Source organism: Phyllostomus discolor, chromosome 8 (assembly GCF_004126475.2).
Source record: "Phyllostomus discolor isolate MPI-MPIP mPhyDis1 chromosome 8, mPhyDis1.pri.v3, whole genome shotgun sequence".
Lineage (NCBI taxonomy): Eukaryota > Metazoa > Chordata > Mammalia > Chiroptera > Phyllostomidae > Phyllostomus > Phyllostomus discolor.
The window spans coordinates 57,053,041-57,071,699 of NC_040910.2; the positions used below are offsets into that span (position 1 = coordinate 57,053,041).

At 38.4% G+C, this 18,659-nt stretch overlaps 2 protein-coding genes and 1 pseudogene across 3 annotated transcripts in view; all 3 read left to right on the forward strand.

Moving 5' to 3' along the window:
- ZFP2 (ZFP2 zinc finger protein) overlaps positions 1 to 18,659 on the forward strand; it is a 67,284-nt gene that overhangs the window by 16,357 nt on the left and 32,268 nt on the right. The gene's annotated exons all lie outside the window — the stretch shown is intronic.
- The window catches only part of ZNF879 (zinc finger protein 879), a 175,669-nt gene that overhangs the window by 16,330 nt on the left and 140,680 nt on the right, over positions 1 to 18,659 (forward strand). The window lies entirely within an intron of this gene.
- LOC114515024 lies at positions 1,647 to 2,151 on the forward strand (annotated as a pseudogene).

The following is an 18,659-nucleotide window of genomic DNA, read 5'->3' on the forward strand; positions in this document are numbered from 1 at the left end:
GAAATACAAAGAAACAGATTTAAGCAGAATTCAAATTTGCTTAACCAACCAAAAATTAAGATAGCAGGGAAAGGTTATAAATGTAATATATGTGAAAAGGCCTTCATTCATAGTTCATTCCTTTATAAACATCAGAAAAAACATTCTGGAGAGAAATTATTTAAATATGAAGAATGTTTGAAAGCCTTCAGCCAAAGTTCAGCTCTTATTCAACATCAAAGAACAGATACTATAGAGAAACCCTATATATGTAAAGAATGTGGGAAAGCCTTCGATCATAGTGCATCCCTTTGTAAACACCTATGAACCTACACTATGGAAAAACCCTATAGATGTAAAGAATGTGGTAAATCCTTCACCAGGAGATCTGACTTTTTTTTTACACCGAAAAACCCCCCAAAACAAAACAAAAACAAAACCCCAAAAAACCCATGCTCAAGAGAATCCCCATAAATATAATCCAGGCAGGAAGGCATCCAGTTGTAGCATATCCCTTTATGGATGTCAGAGAATTCATTTCAGAAAGAAGTCCTATTTATGTAATGAATGTGGCAACACCTTTAACTCTAGCTCATTCCTTTGTTATCAGAAAATTCATATAGGAGAGAAACCTTTTAAATGTAGTGAATGTAGGAGAGCCTTCAGTCAGAGTGCATCTCTTATTCAACATGAAAGAATTCACACTGGAAAAAAGCCCTATTGATGTAATGAATGTGGAAAAGACTTCACTTCAACTTCATGACTTAATAGACACCAAATAATACATACTCTAGAGAAACTGTATAGTTATAATGAATGTGGTAAAGCCTTAAGTTCCCACTGTACACTTACTCATGACAGAATTCATACTGGAGAGAAACCATGTAAATGTAAATTGTGTGGGAAAGCCTTCTAATGAAGTTCAGCTCTCATTCAACAGCAGAGAATGAACACTGGAGAAAGACCCTATAAATATAATGAGTGTGGGAAGACATTCTGGTGTAGCTCATCCCTTAATAATCACCAGAGAATTCATACAGGAGAGAAACCACGTCGATGTCTGGAATGTGGGGTATCTTTTGGCTAAAGTGCAGCTCTAATTCAACATTAAATAATTCATACAGGAGAGGAACCCTTTAAATGTAATATATGTGGGAAAACTTTTAGACAGATCTCATCACTTATTGCACATCAGAGAATTCATACTGGAGAAAAACCCTATCAGTGTAATACATGTGGGAAACTCTTCAGCCAGAGGACATCTCTTACTAATCATTATAAAATTCACATTGAAGAGGACCCCTTGGTAGTAGATTTGCATGTGTGCAAGTCAAACCAAAGCTCATCAGAGTTTGCTCACTTGAGATTTATTTAGTAAATGTAATGAATAGAAAAGTACCTTCTATTTTAATTTATTCCTTATCTGTTATTCTAAGGATTAACTGTGACTAACAAATATATGGAAAGCTTTCATATCTGTCAGTCACTTTCAAATATTCTGAGGCAAATCACAATCACAAATATTGTTTTTGATCACTTGTAAGATTAAAGGGTTTTTCTGTCCTTATATAGCATTATAAACTACTATATGATATATAAATAAGAGAAAAATCTCAGTAAAGACATGCTAACTTTCATTAGAAAGACACCCAACTACTTTTTTTTCCGGCTGGAACTGCTATCTTCCAGTAATTCGCCAAAATGACTAACACAAAGGGAAAGAGGAGAGGTACCTGTTACATATTCTCTAGGCCTTTTAGAAAACACAGAGTTTTTCCTTTGGCTACATACATATGGATCTACAAGAAAGGTGATATTGTAGATGTCAAGGGAATGGGCACTGTTCAGAAAGGAGTGCCCCACAAATGTCACCATGGCAAAACTGGAAGAGTCTAGAATGTCACCCAGTGTGCGGTGGACATTGTAAACAAGGGCAAGATTCTTGCCAAGAGAATTAATATACAAATTGAGCATATTAAGCACTTGAAGAGTTGAGATAGTTTCCTGAAACGTGTGAAGAAAAATGATCAGAAAAAGAAGGAAGCCAAGGAGAAAGGTACCTGGGTTCAGCTAGAGCATCAGCCTGCTTCACTCAGAGAAGCACACTTTGTGAGAACTAATGAAAAGGAGCCTGAGCTGTTGGAACCCATTCCCTAAGAATTCATGGCATGATAAGTGAGGAAAAAATAAAAGACTTCTATACTGAAAAAAAAAAAAACCCCAGAAAGATACCAACTATATAAGCATATTTATTACAACAAACATTTTAACAGCAAACAATTGATATTAAAATATATTCATTTTTAAAGCAAAGGACAAAATAATAGATAAAAACAAATTGTAAACTACCTCAAGCTCTTTTTTCTATCTTTTTAAAAATATATTTCATTGACTATGCTATTATATTTGTCCCATTTTCTCTCCCCTTTATTCCCCTCTGCCCTGCACCTCCCCTCTCACCAGCATTCCCCCACCAAGTTCATGTCCATGGGTCATATATATAAGTTCTTCGGCTTCTCCATTTCCTATACTATTTTTAACCTCCCCCTGTCTATTTTGTACCTACCATTTATGCTTCCTATTCCCTGTACCTTTTCCTGCATCCTCCCCCATCCCCTCCCTACTGATAACCCTCCATGTGATCTCCATTTCTGTGATTCTGTTCCTGTTCTAGTTGCTTAGTTTGTTCTTTCTTTCTTTTCTAGGTTCAGTTGTTGATACAGTTGTGTTTGTCATCATTTTGAAGTTCATATTTTTTGTCATTTTTTTGATAAGTCTCTTTAACATTTCATATGATAAAGGCTTGGTGATGATGAATTCCTTTAACTTGACCATATCTGGGAAGCACTTTTTCTGCCCTTCCATTTTAAATGATAGCTTTTCTGGGTAGAGTAATCTTGGATGTAGGTCCTTGCCTTTCATGACTTTGAATACTTCTTTCCAGCCCCTTCTTGCCTGCAAGGTTTCTTTTGAGAAATCACCCGAGAGCCTTATGGGAACTCCTTTGTAGAGGTAACTGTCTCCTTTTCTCTTGTTTTTAAGATTCCCTCCTTATCTTTATTCTTGGGTAATGCAATTATGATGTGTCTTGGTGTGTGCTTCCTTGGTTCCAACTTTTTGGGGACTCTCTGGGCTTCCTGGACTTCCTGGAAGTCTCTCTCCTTTGCCAGATTAGGGATGTTCTTCACTAATTTTTCAGATAAGTTTTCCAGTTCTTGCTCTTCCTCTTCTCCTCCTGGTCCCACCCCAGATTCGGATGTTGGAGTGTTTGAAATTGTCCTGGAGGTTCCTAAGTCTCTCCTCATTTTTTTGAATTCTTATTTCTTCATTCTGTTCTGGTTGAATGTATCTTTGTTCCTTCTGTTCCAAATCAATGATTTGAGTCCTGGTTTCCTCCCCTTTACTGTTGGTTCCCTGTATATTTTTCTTTTTTTCACTTTGCATAGCCTTCACTTTTTCCTCCATTTTGCAACCATACTCAACCATTTCTGTGAGTATCCTGATTACCAGTGTTTTAAACTGTGCATTGTCTACCTCTTCATTGCTTAGTTTTATTTTGGGGGCTTTGTTCTATTCTTTCATTTGGGCCATATTTCTTTGTCTCGGCGCACCTGTTACAATGTAAGGGGTAGAGCTTTATGTATTTGCCAGGATGGGACAACCCATTTTGCTGCATTGTGGAACAATGATGCTCAGCTCTCAGCAGCTTTCAGTCACTTGTCCTGCTACTTACAAGCAATTTGGGTCCTTCTGGTGCTGATTCCAGTGTGGGTTGTTTTGTGTACATTCCAGGACCCTATGGGTCTCTCCAATCTACTCTCCTGTGAGGCTGCGAGTTTCTCCCGCCACTGCAACCCCACAGGTTTTTACAGCCAGAGGTTTTGAGGCTTTATTTCCCCACTCTGGGACCCAGGGTTTCACAGTCTATCTCACTCCCCAGTTGTTCTTTCCAGTTTGTCCACATGCAAATGTGGGACCACTCGTTCTCCTGCTGCCTTGCCACAGGTCCTCTCCCTACCCCCAGTGGCCTGGCTCCTCCAATCCTACCAGTCTGAATGAATGTTTCTTCTTTAACTTCTTGGTTATCAGACCTCCATACAGTTCAGTTTTCTGGCAGTTCTGGTTATTTTTTGTTTTTAAAATTGTTGTCATCCTTCTTTTGGTTGTGCATGGAGGCAAAGTGTGTCTACACCTTATCTTGGCAGAAGTCCTAAACTACCTCAAGATCTTGAATTTGTGTTTTCCTGAACTATTTTAAACTGTGTGTAGTTTTCTCTAAAAAGAGAAAAAATGTCTTCTCTTTCTCCTTTATTCTTCTAGTTACATTGAAACTATACCTAATAATCTCCCCCAAATTTTACACAATTTCTAATTTTGTTCTAAGAATTATTTTTCTTTGTTTCTTTGAAGTCATATTTTCATTATGCTTTGTATGTTTTGAACAGCATGTTAGATAATTTAAATAGAACAAAATATAGTTTGATTAGGCAATCAAGGTTAAAACTTTTAATATTTTCTTTCTTGGCTGCAAAAGATATTCTAGTCCTAAGAAATAGTTTAAAGAACTTATCACCCATGGCAAAGTTTTGAAAAGGAATCATTTTCATGAAATAAAAATTTTCCCACTTGAGGTTGCCTAGGTTTTATTTTTATTTTTTTTGTGGCTGTTATTGGGCATCTGATAATTATTTTTTCCACTAATGTCCTTTATCACTTTTTTCCTTTTTATTGAATTTATTGGGGTGACACTGCTCAACAAAATTATACAGGTTTCAGGTGCACAATTCCACAGCACATCATCTGTATACTGTATTGTGTGTTCACCACCCCAAGTCAAGTCTCTGTCCATCACCATGTATCCCCTGTGTACCCTACTATACTTTCCCACCAACTCCTCTTCTCCTGACAGTCACCACACTGTTGTTCCTGTCCCTGAGATTTTTCCTTTTTCTTTTTTGCTCAGTTACTTTATTCCACTCCCCCAATAACTGTCCACCTGATCTCTATCTGAGTCTATCTCTATTTTGCCTGTTTATTTAGTTCATTAGCTTCCACATATGAGTGAAAGTATATGGTATCTGTCTTTCTTTGACTGGCTTATTTCACTTAGCATAATGTTCTCCAAGTCTATCCATGCTGTCATAAATTAGGGTAAGCTTTCCTTTTTTTATGGCTGAGTAGTATTACATTGTGTAAATGTACCATAGCTTTTTAATTCACTCATGTATGATGGGCACTTGGGCTGCTAGTTTTAACAAATTTCAGATTGAGAAGGAAAAAGAAAGAAGGGAAATCATTCTAATCTCTGGAACTGGTTTACCCAGTAAATGGTTGTTTATCATCAGGTCTGAGTCAGGTTCTCTCCCAGGCACCAGAAATTGTGCAGAAGAAACAGGCACTGACTTGAAGAAGTCATGAATTGAGGGGACAAGAGGACAGCATTAAAGGGAATGACAAATGAGTCAGCAGATTATGTGCTAAAGGATTTTCACAAGGAGATAGATGTTATTGTGATACTATGTTATGTAACATACAAATTGTAGAGATTTGTGCAGGATGCAGAAAGAAGGAGCTTAGCCAAAGGGGCCTGGAAAGACCAGAGTTAGTGTTCCAAAACAGTGATGCCTAAACCCAGTTTTGGAAAAATAATATAAATTTTCCAGCATGAGATGAGTACTTCAAACTATGCAAAGCTGACATCATGGTATGTTTGTAGGACATAGGTTAAGTGATGAGAATGACTGGTGTTAAAGCTTGAGGAGCCAGAGGTCAGATAACCAAAGGTCTTATTTTCCATGCTAAGGAATTGATTTTGATTCTGAAATTTATGGAACCAGTGAAAGATTTTATGTGGGCAAAATTGTTCTGGCAACGATGTGTAAATAATGAACCTAGGAGGTTGAAGACTGCTGAGAAGACTGAAGCCTAGAAGTATGGGCTGTTATAGTAATTTGAATGATAGGTAAATGAGGCTCTCCACTCAAGGAGTGAAGACTATGTGACAGATATTAATGTGGTAAAATAGGGCTTGGTTTTTGCAATCAAATAATTGGGAGAGGTGATGTGAGAAGAAAAGCAGGGTTCTGCCTAATTAACTGGATGGATGGGATGGTTGTGCCATGCACTAAGTAGAAAATACAGGGAATGAGCAAGTTTAGTTTTACACATGTTAAGTTGGTTGTACAGATCTAAAAGGGAATTGTTGACCAGATGACTAGCATTATGGATAATTAAAATATAGGTGGTAGTCAAAACCATGGTACATGAAATTGGCCAGCAGAGTGTACAGATTAGAATGAGAACCAAAGGGATCATGGGTATAACCCAGGAAATCATCAGTATATAAGGAGTTGATGTAAGAAAAGGAATTGAACTAAGATGAAAAGGAATGGCCATGCAGGTAGGAGTGAAGCCAGAAGAATAGTGGCACTGAGCCCTAAGGACAAATGAATCTCAGAGGGTCAGTAGTTTCAGGTACTACAAATTAAGTAATAGGGAGAGTCAATTGGAATTGGTGACTAGGAGAGCATTGCAGACGTTGGCAAGAGCAATTTCAGTGAATTAGGGTGAAAAGAAGTCAGAGTATGATAGATTAGATTATTAATAGGAAGGTCAGAACTAGTAGACTGTTTTAGACTATGTTTCAAGAAATTTAAATGGGGATTTCAAGCCAAGATAGAGGTGTAGGTAGAAACACTGCACCTCCTTTCACAATCAAAAGAAGGAGAAAAAACAATTTAAAAACAAAAAACAACCAGAACTGACAGAAAATTGAACTGTATTGAAGTCTGACAACCAAGGAGTTAAAGCAGACATACTCATCCAGACAGGTAGGAGGGGTGGAGACAGGCAGCTGGAAGGAGAGGACTCACAGAAAGGTGGTGGCTGGAGGACCAGGGTTGGCAAGGCCGCAGCTGGTGGACCCAGCAAGGTGGCGGATTGTGGAGCGGGGTGGGCAAGGCTGCAGCTGGTTGGCAAGGTGGCTATTGGTGGAGCAGGCAGCCCCACAATCACATGCAGATAAACTGGGAGAAACAACTGGGGAACGTGATGAACTGCGCAACCCAGGGCCCCAGCACCAGGAAATAAAGCCTCAAACCACAGATTGAAAACACCTGTCAAGGTTGAGGCAGCAGTGGGAGAAACTCCAAGCCTCACAGGAACTCCCAGACTCCCAGAGTTCATTGGAGAGACCCACAGGGTCCTAGAATGTGCACAAGCCCACCCATGTGGGAATCAGCACCATAAGGGCCCAAGTTGCTTGTGAGAAGCAGGGGAAGTGACTGAAATGTGGCAGAGAGTGGAGCAAGTGCCATTGTTCCCTCATGGACCCCTTCACCACATATGGTGTCACAATGCAGTGACACAGGTGGCCCTGCCCTGGGGAACACCTAAGGCTCTGCCCCTTACTATGTAACAGGCTTACCAACACAGAACAAATGGCCCAAACAAAAGAACAGATCAAAGCTCCAGAAAAAATACAACTAGGCAATGAAGAGATAGCCAACCTATCAGATGCACAGTTCAAAACACTGGTAATCGGGGTGCTCACAGAAATGGTAGAATATTGTTGCAAATTAGATTAAGAAATGAAGGCTATGCTAAGTGAAATAAAGGAAAATGTACAGGAAACCAATAGTGATGGGAAGGAAACTGGAACTCACATCAACAGTGTGGACCAGGAGGAAGAAAGAAACATCCAGTCAGAAGAGAATGAAGAAACAGGAATTTAAAAAAATGAGGAGAGGCTTAGGAACCTCCAGGACATCTTTAAATGTTCCAACATCTGAATTATAGGGGTACCAGAAGGGGAAGAGGAAGAGCAACAAATTGAAAAGTTATTTGAACAAATAATGAAGGAGAACCCCCCTAATCTGGCAAAGGAAATAACTTCCAGGAAGTCCAGGAAGCTCAGAGTCTCAAAGAAGTTGGACCCAAGGAGGAACACACCAAGACACATCATAATTACATTAGCCAAGGTAAAAATGAAGGAGAGAATCCTAGAAGCAGGGAGAGATAAGGAGACAGTAACCTACAAAGGAGTTCCCAAAAAACTCAGTTGATTTCTTAAAAGAGAACTTACAGGTAAGAAGGAGATAGAAAGAAGTATTCCAAGTCATGAAAGGTAAGGACCTACACCCAAGATTGCTCTATCCAGCAAAGATTTCATTTAGAATGGAAGGGCAGATAAAGTGCTTCTCAGATAAGTTCAAGTTAAAGGAGTTCATCATCATCAAGCCCTTATTATGTGAAATGTTAAAGGGATTTATCTAGGAAAAAGAAGATAAAAAATATGAACAGTAAAATGACAGCAAACTCACAATTATTAACAACCATACCTGAAACAAAAACAAGAGCAAACTAAGCAAACAACTAGAACAAGAACAGAACCACAGAAATGGAGATCACACTGAGGGTTAGCAACAGAGGATTAGGAGGGGGAGAGAGGGGGGAAGGTACAGAAAATAAGTAGCATAGATGGTAGGTAGAAAATAGACAGGGGGAGGGTAAGAATAGTATGGGAAGTGTAGAAGCCAAAGAACTTATATGTATGACCCATGGACATGAACTAAAGGGGGTGAATGTGGGTGGGAGGGGGTTGCAGGGCAGAGAGGAGTGAAGGGGGGAAAATTGGACAACTGTAATAGCATAATCAATAAAATATATTTTAAAAAATGGAAAAATGTTTAACTGAAGGGAAGGAAAATCTGTATTTAGAGAGAAGAAAATAATTTAGGGAGCTTTTTTGTATTAATGACTGGGCCATTTATATGCATATACTGAGGTTAAATTAAGAGTGTTGAGTGGAACAAATTTTTTGAGACTTAATGATGGATTTAGCACATAGATGGAGGAGTTACCTTATTTTTGGCTGGAGGGAAAAGCCTATAGAAAGATGGAGATGCAGATAAAATTTGATTTGGAGGTGAGGAATTTCTGCCTACTGACCTTATTTTCTGCAAAGCAGGAGAAAGACCTCTTGTTTTTAAGATGTTGGTTGTAGTAGAAATTTTGGAGGTCTGTGGTTGCTAAACAAAATATTCAATTATTGAGTTTCAATCTGAACTTTAGAGGTTTAGGAAGTTGTGGCTCTGAGTTTACCCCATACTCTTATTTTGGTAAGAAAGCTCTATTTTTATCAGTTTTACATGTTTTGTATCTGTGTTACTTTTGTTTTTAAGAAAATAATTTCCTGGCAAGTTAAAGATTTAAAAGCGACTTATGAAGAAAGAATGCTTTCACAGAGTGATAAGTGTGAACAGATTCTGGAAAAAAATATGTAAGAGTTCAATAGCAGTTCACATCAGGGGAAAAGTTTTGAAGGAATGGCAAGGAGGAAGGAGAGAACATGATATACTCACTGCACTATTGGAAATAGTTTTTTTAAACTTCACTTTCCAATTTGTTATCAGTGCATAGAAATACATTTTTATATATTGACCTCATATACAGTAACCTTTCAGTTTATATTCAATGTTTTCTAATAGTTGGTTTGTAGATTCTTTTGGGATCTTTTGCATAAACAATCATCTGTAAATAATGGCTGTTTTATTTTTCTTTTCTACTTGTGATACCTTAAAATTATTTTTTATGTTATAGTACTATATAGCACAGGCCAGTCCAATGTTGAATGTAAATGATAACATTCTGTTTTTAAGGTCACTTAATATGATGTTGGCTTTAATTTGTGGATATCTGTTATCAATATAGGACATTTCCTTGTATTTCTAGTGTGCTGGGTGTTTTTGTCATACATGGGAGTAGTATTTTGTCATTCTCTTTCTCCACTGACTGAAATGATCATGGTGTTTTTCTCTTTCTACTTTTAATAGGGAATTACCAATGTTGTTTCTGGAAAAAATCCTACTTGGTCATGATGTATTTTATATATGTATGTGTGTATAAGATCAGATTTCTTTATTAATAAAGAGAGGCCCAATGAAGTAATAAAGTTGTATTCCAGGAACTGAGAGAATTTCTTTGTCATCTAAATTTGAAGAATGGATGGAATTGTGATACCTACAGGGTATGGGGAAGACAAGGACCAGAGTATCAAAGCAGCAAAATGCTCAAAGGGAGAGTAAATACATTTGTAGGGACCAGTAGGGAAATGAACATTGTGAGTACAAAGGGCTTCTGATAGGAGAAAATTAAAAATAATATTGCCAGGGTAAGCTAGAGGTAGGTTATCATATACTATATACTGTCTGAGACTATACAAGTTTAGATATGATCCTTAAGATATTAAATCACTGTATATTTCTGAGGAACAAATGGCCAATTTGAAGACCGTTTTGCAAAGAATGTGTACTGGGATGTAAGGTTCAAAGACGATTTGATAATTTCTGGCTTGAAAAACTGACTAAATGGCTGGTCCTTGGAAGTAGGAGTTTGGGAGAGTCTGTGAGAAATGTTCCTAGTGAGAAGTTAAAAAAGAACAGATTTTGTTGAGGATTTTAGCAAAAAACAAACAAACAAAAAAACAACGACAAAAAGGAACAGAGGATAGCTCTAATATTGGTGCCTGACAGTTGTCCTGGTCTTTTACCAAATACCATGGATGCTAAAATGCTTAAAGCTGACAATGTTATATTTTTTCAAAATTAAAGTGCAATTATGGTTTCAAAGTCAGAAAATATAGTATTATATGTCAGTACACTTCAGGTTACAACATCAGTTGTTTGAGGAATCTGATTTCCACAAGCTGTAATTTTTTTTTTTTTTTTACTTTTTGAGAGATAACTGTCTATGAGAACATTGAACAAAAAGTCAAAAGAGTTGTGTGTTTTCTTGCCCCCATTCCACTTCAAGTTACACAGTTTCTGGTGTTTTTAACTCTAGAGGTTCCACTGTATTGTTTCATACCCTGCTTTTGGTTCCTATTGGTGTAGACCTATTAAAAATTTTAAATGTTCCTCTTACACTGTTTTGTATAAAAACACCAAGATAAGTTGAGATGAACACAAAAAGAACTAAAGAAATTCTATTATTTCTTACAGTCATAGTCTTAGTAATAATATTGGCCTATAGTGTTAGATAAAATAAATAATTAGGTTCTCCATTATGAACTCAAATTTTTTTGAAATTCTTTTTTAAGATTTTATTCATTTATTTTCAGAGAGGGAAGGGAGGGAGAAAGAGAGAGAGAAACATCAATGTGTGGTTGCTGGGGGTCGTGCCCTGCAACCCAGGCATGTGCCCTGACTGGGAATCAAACCTGCGACACTTTGGTTCGCAGCCCACAATCAATCCACTGAGCCATGCCAGTCAGGGCTATGAACTCAAATTTTTAACATAAAAATCAAATTGCTCTAGGAAGATGGAGTAGACAGATAGACTTTTCCCTATATCCCACTAATACATCTAAAATTCCTGTGTGATATTGATAGAGAACAAACATAAGGAGTCTCTGAAGAGTGGAGAGAGGAAGATAGGCCAGATAGGAACTTCAAGACAGGAGAAATAATATGGTGATTCTCTTTGTCTCACATATCCCAAACTTGCAGCTGAAGATGGTGGGAGGCCAGAAATACCAATAGACACAGACATACATACAAAATTAGAAAGCTCTAACAAGAGCCAGATTTCTTTTTTTAAAAAATATATTTTATTGATTACGCTATTACAGTTGTGCCATTTTCTCCCCTTTATTCCCCTCCCACCCACATTCCCCCCCTTTAGTTCATGTCCATGGGTCATACATATAAGTTCTTTGGCTTCTATATTTCCTATACTATTCTTGTCCTCCCCCTGTCTATTTTCTACCTACCGTCTATGCTACTTATTCTCTGTACCTTCCCCCATCTCTCCCCCTCCCACTCCCCTGTTGGTAACTCTCCATGTGATCTCCATTTCTGTGGTTCTGTTCCTGTTCTAGTTGTTGGCTTAGTTTGCCTTTTTTTTAAGGTTCATTTGTTAATAATTGTGAATTTGCTGTCATTTTACCATTCATATTTTTTATCTTCCTTTTCTTAGATAAGTTCCTTTAACATTTCATATAATAAGGGTTTGGTGATGATGAGTTCCTTTAACTTGAACTTATCTGAGAAGCACTTTATCTGCCCTTCCATTCTAAATGATAGCTTTGCTGGATAGAGCAATCTGGGATGTAGGTCCTTGCCTTTCATGACTTTGAATATTTTTGAGTATTTCTATTTTGAGAAATCAGCTGACAGTCTGATGGGAACTCCTTTGTAGGTAACTGTCTCTTTTTCTCTTGCTGCCTTTAAGATTCTCTCTTTATCTTTATTCTTGGCTAATGTAATTATGATGTGTCTTGGTGTGTTCCTCCTTGGGTCCAACTTCTTTGGCACACTCTGAGCTTCCTGGACTTCCTAGAAGTCTATTTCCTTTGCAAGATTGGGAAAGTTCTCCTTCATTATTTGTTCAAAAAGTTTTCAATTTCTTGGTGTCACTCTTCTCCTTGTGGCACCCCTGTGATTCAGATGTTGGAACCATAAATTATCCCAGAGTTTCCTAAGCTCCTCCTCATTTTTTTTGAATTCTTGTTTCTTCATTCTGTTCTTATTGAATGTTTGTTTCTTCCTTCTCATCCACACCGTTGATGTCAGTCTTGGTTTCCTTCCTGTCACTGTTGGTTTCCTGTGCATTTTATTTTATTTCTGTTAGCATAGCCTTCATTTTTTAATCTAATTTGCAACCATACTCAACTATTTCTGTGAGCATTCTGGTTACCAGTGTTTTGAACTGTGCATCAGATAAGTTGGCTATCTCTTTGTTGCTTAGTTGTATTTTTTCTGGAGCTTTAATCTGTTCTTTCATTTGGTCCGTTTTTTTGTTTTTTGTTTTTTTTTTGTTTTTTTGCTTGGTATGCCTTTTATATAGTAAGGGGCAGAGCTGTAGGTGTTCACCAGGGCAGGGCCACCTGTGTCACTGTGTTGTGACGCTGTATGTGGGGGAAGGGTCTGAGAGGGAATAGTGCCACCTACTTGGCTCTCCGCCAGTTTTCAGTCACTTCCCCTGCTATCCACAATCAAACTGGGCCCTTCTCATGCTGATTCCTGGGTGGGTGGATTTGTGTACATTCCAGGACCCCTTTGGTCTCTCCAATGAACTCTCCTGTGAGTGTGGGAGTTTCTCCTGATGCTGACTCAATCCCCACAGGTGTTATCAATCAGAGGCTTGAGGCTTTAATTCCCAGCACTGGAACCCTGGGCTGCATGGTTTATCTCACTCCCCAGTTGTTCCTCCCAGTTTATTTGCATGTGAATGTGGGGCCACCATGTTCACCAGCCACTGCCTTGCCAGACCTGGTCCTTTAGCCATTGGCTTGCCGCAAGTCCTCTCTGCCTGGCTGGTGACCTCTGCCCCTCCTACCTGTCTGGATGAATGTTTCTTCTTTAACTCCTCGGTTGTCAGACTTCCATGCAGTTTAATTTTCTGTAAGTTCTGTTTTTTTTTTTAATTTGTTGTTGCCTTTCTTTTGTTTGTGTGAGGAGGCACAGTGTGTCTATCTATGCGTCCATCTTGACCAGAAGGCCAGAGCCAGGTTTCTTTAGGCAAAGGACCATGAAAGGGGTTCTCTAGTAAGACAAAAAATCTTAGATGATATTCATTCTACTCTAGCCAAACAACAGAAAATATTGGTCTGTACATACACCAAGAAAAGCAGAGTGGGAAGCCAAGACTTCCACCTTTGTGAGCTTGTAAAGAGGGGCCATAAGTTCCTGTGGAGTGGTGTCAGAGGAGGCCAACTGGTAAGACATCCAGACATGCTGGCTGGTAATAACATCCACCATCCCAGCAATAATAGTGGAGACCATGTGGGGAACCTGGACACCCTCCACTCCCATTCAGTAGTAGGAAAGAATCCCTCCTACTCCCTGCTGGGGTGGTGACAGAGGAAGCCTAATGCCGTAACAACTTTTACCCTTGCTCAGCAGTAATTAGGCCATGTTCCCATCCCATGGCATCATTGGAGATCAAATAGCAGTAAGAAGATACCCTTACAGCCTCAGTTATATCAGTGAAGGCCTGGTGCAGAGCTAGAAATACTGTCCCTACCAAGCAATGAAAATGGGATCCTTACCTCCTTGGATGTTAGGGAGGCCAAATGGGTAAGCTGTACTTTTACCCGACATGGCCATAATAAGGTGGCACTTCCTCTTCCTTTCCCAGAGCAGCATTAAAGCAAGCCAGAAGAAGTAGGAGGTTCAAAAAAGACCTGCAGTTTTATAACATAATACCCAAAATGTCCATGATTCAATAAAAGACTTTCGTTATACTAAAAACCAAGATGATTACTTGAACAATAACAACAACAAAAAAGACAGCAGACATCAACAAATTGATGACAAGATGTTAGAATAATCTGACAAAGATTTTAACATGGCCATCATAAAAAATACTTCAATTGAGCAATTACAAAAGTGTTTGAAATAAACAAAAATAGTCTCTGCAAAGAAATTAAAGAGATAAAGAAGAAACAAATGGAAATTTAGATCTAAAAACATACAATAACCTAAATTTTTAGAAATTACTGTATGGGCTTAAGAACAAAAATGAGTGGACAGAGAATAATATGTATGAAGTTGAAGATAGCACAGTATAAATTATTCAGTCCTAATGACAGAGGAAATAGACTAAAAAAAAAAGAACAAAGCTTTAGATACCTGTGGGAATATAACAAAATATCTAATATTCATATCATCCAATTTGAGAAGGAAGAGGAAAAAGAAGATGGGCCTGAAAAGTTTTTGAAGTACTGATTGAAGATTTTTATGTTTAGCAGCCATAAACCTACAGATTCAAGAAGCTGTGTAAATTCCACTTCCAGCAAGATGGAGGAATAGGTGGACGCACCGTACCTCCTCATACAACCAAGATTAGAAAACCAATAATTTACAACAATAATTTACTATCAGAATAACACCCAGATCCGGCAGAGGATTTATCTGAATGGAAGTCTGGCAGCCAAGAAGTTGAAGTAGACGCGTTCATCCGGACTGGTAGGAGAAGACAAGCCGGGCGGGCACAGGGCTGGCGGCGCGCGGAGGTCGGGGGAAGGTTTGGTGTGAAATCGGCACAAAAGCCATCCGGCGTGCAAGAAGGCAGCGGTGATCCCTGAGTACGCAAGCTGCGGCTGGCAGACCCAGAGGGGTAGCGATTGTGGACCAGGGCAGAACTCGCGGCCCAGAAGCCCAGACAAGGGTCTGAGTCCAGGGGAACGGAACTACTGCCATTGTTTTCTCCCACCCCGCTACTGCTCCCGCCCCACCCCCACAGATAACGTCACAATCTAGCGACTGGGGTGCCCAGCCCTGGTGAGCACCTAAGACTCCGCCCCCCACCGTAACAAGAGCAACCAGACCGGGGAAAAAAAAAGGAGAGACAGGGGGAAAAAAATATGTTTTCAACAGAGCAGATCAGTCCCCCAGGACACATCCTTTTGAGCGACCAAGAATTAGCCAATCTATCAGATGCGCAGTTCAAAACACTGGTGATCAGAAAGCTCACGGAACTGGTTGATTTTGGACGAAATTTAGATGAAAGAATGCAGATTACCATAAAACAGATGCAGGAAGACACACGGAGGAGAGCCAATAGTGAAAGGAAGGAATATGAATCCCAAAACACTACAGTGGACCAGAAGGAAGATAGAATCAACCAAGCAGGAAAGCATGATGAAATAAGAATTCAAAAAATTGAGGAAAAGATTAAGAGCATCCAAGACACCTTTAAACGTTCCAATATCCGAATTATAGGGGTACCAGAATCAGACGGGGAAAAGCAACAGATTGAGCACGTATTTGAACAAATAATAAAGGAGAACTTCCCCAATCTGGCAAAGGGAACAGTCTTCCAAGAAATCCAAGAAGCTCAGAGAGCCCCAAAGAAGTTGGACCCAAGAAGAAACACACCAAGGCACATCATCATTACATTAGCCAAGGTAAAAACGAAGGAGAGAATCCTAGAAACAGCAAGATATAAGGGGACAGTAACCTACAAAGGAGTTCCCATCAGACTGTCAGCTGATTTCTTGGAAAGAAATACTCCAGGTCATGAAAGACAAGGACCTACATCCCAGATTGCTCTATCCAGCAAAGCTCTCATTTAGAATGGAAGGGAAGATAAAGTGCTTTTCAGATAAGGTCAAATTAAAGCAGTTCATCATCACCAAGCCCTTATTTTATGAAATGCTAAAGGGACTTATCTAAGAAAAGAAGATAAAGAAAAGACATGTATAGTAAAAGGAGAGCAAACTCACAAATATTAACAACCACACCTAAAGCAAAACCAAAAGAAACTAAGTAAACAATTAGAACAGGAACAGAACCACAGAAATGGAGGGCACATGGAGGGTTAGCAGCAGGGGGGTGGGAGGAGGAGAGAGGGGGAAAAGGTATAGAGAATAAGTAGCATAGAATGTAGGTTGAAAATAGATAGGGGGAGGGCAAGAATAGTACAGGAAATGTAGAAACTAAAGAACTCATAAGTATGACACATGGACATGAACTAAAGGGGGAAATGTGGGTGGGAGGGGGGTACAGGGTGGAAGGGAGAGAAGGGGGGAAATGGGACAACTGTAATAGCATAATCAATAAAATATATTAAAAAAAAAAGAAGCTGTGTAAATTCCAAAAAGTAAAAATCGAAATAAATTCTCACCAACACATATAATACTTTTAAACTTTTGAAAACTAAAGTCAAAGACAAAATCAAAAGAGGTTAGAGAGAAAAATAATACGTTATCTATAAAGGAAAAAATAATTTGAATGATGCAGATTTCTCAAGAGAAACTACAGAGGATTAACAATTTCAAGTGCTGAAATGAAATAACTACAAGCCCAAGAGAATGAGAACAGCAAGATGGTGGACCAGGAAGACTGAGGCCTTCATTCTTCCACAGAAACTTCAACTAAACAACATGATATGGACCAAATTGCTCTTGGAGAACTTCTGGAAGCAGGTAAGGAGTTCCAACATCTCAGGCAAATCCAAAGCCTATAAGAATTGCAGTAGAGCATAGTACCTACCTTAGCCACCTTCCTTGCCCAGTGCAGGAAGGTGCATTCCAGGCAAAACTCCCAACTTTGTCCCAACTTTTTCTGTCTGGATGAATGTTTGGACTATTGGGACAACTATAATAGCATAATCAATAAAATACACTTTAAAAACAAATGAAAAAAAAAAAACCCCAAAATAACTGAGCAAGTGAAGAAAATAAAGAAGTTAAGACTTTTTGTGATAAACAAAGCTGTGTGTTACAGTGTTTTCATACCCCTAATAAAAATATTTCTGGCTAGGAAGAGACTGCCCTTGCTGGTGTTAATCAATACTTATAGAGAGCAAGTGGTGCAGCTGGAAGAATGCCTTTGATATACAAACTAACCAATGCAAAGCCACACTTCTTTCTAGCTTGTATACCACACAGGGCAATACTTCTCTTACAATCTTTCCAGGGCCAGGTGTCAGGCAACAAGGCCTATTCCTATGGCCCAGAGCCTGCTGGAATTACCCAAACCAGCAAATTCTAAACTGTTCACCCTGCCCTGCCTTATCTTTCCTACAACTCCAAAAAAGAGAAGAGAAGAGAAGAGAAGAGAAGGCAAAGCCTTGGCCTAAACCTTTCATTCTGTTCTGTCTTTTGCCTCGACCATCCTGGTGTTTTTCCCATGTGGGCTTGCATGGCACGCTATGCCTCCTGTCTATAGGGCTTCTGAGTATAGTAAACCTTGGATTTTTTCCTCTGAGCCCCTCCTGCATCTCTTACAGTCACACCTGACCAACCATTTCATAAAGGAATAGAAAACAATGAACATTTCTATACATTTAAATCTGACAATTTAGATGATATAGATCAATTCCCTGAAATGCAATTGGAATTGTTCTGTATATTAAGGGAATTAAATTCATAATTAAAAAATCTCCCTCTAAAATACCCCTAGGTCCAGATTATTTTACTAAATATTCTAGTAAATGTTTAAAGAAGAATTAACATGAATTTTATATGTTTCATTCCCCAAAACTGAAAAGGGAACACTTCTCAATTCATTTTATAAGATAGTATTACCTTGATGTGAAAACCAAAGACAGTAGAAAATAAAAAGAAAACTGTCCAATACAGTTACAAAAATTACAGAATACAGAGTTCACTATATTCTATTAGTGAAATAATAGAATATAATAATATATAAATGTATATGTAAGTATATAAAAATAATAGAATCCAATAATATATAAAATATAAAATTCCACCATGACCAGGTGGAATTTATTCCATGGGTGCAGGAGTAGTTTGGTATTTGAAAGCCAATCAATGTAATCCTCTATATTAATATGCTAAATAAAGAAATCACATGATATCATTTAATACACATAAGGCATTTGAGAAAATCTAACTCATTCATAATAAAACCTCTCAGAAGAATAGGAATAGAGGCAAACTTCTTCAACTTGATAAAAATCACATAAGAAAAAACTCCAGCAAACTTAATATTTAATGGTGAAAGTCTAGATGATTTCCACCTAAGACTGAAAAGAAGACAACTACCACATGACCTTGCAATTGCATTCTGTGAATTTATTAGAGTAATAAAATCTAATATTTGCATGGAAGTTTGTATATTAATTTTAAGCTTTATTGGGATATAGTTTGCATACCTTATAATTAATTAACCCATTTAAAGACTACAATGCAGTAGTTGTTGGCATATTCA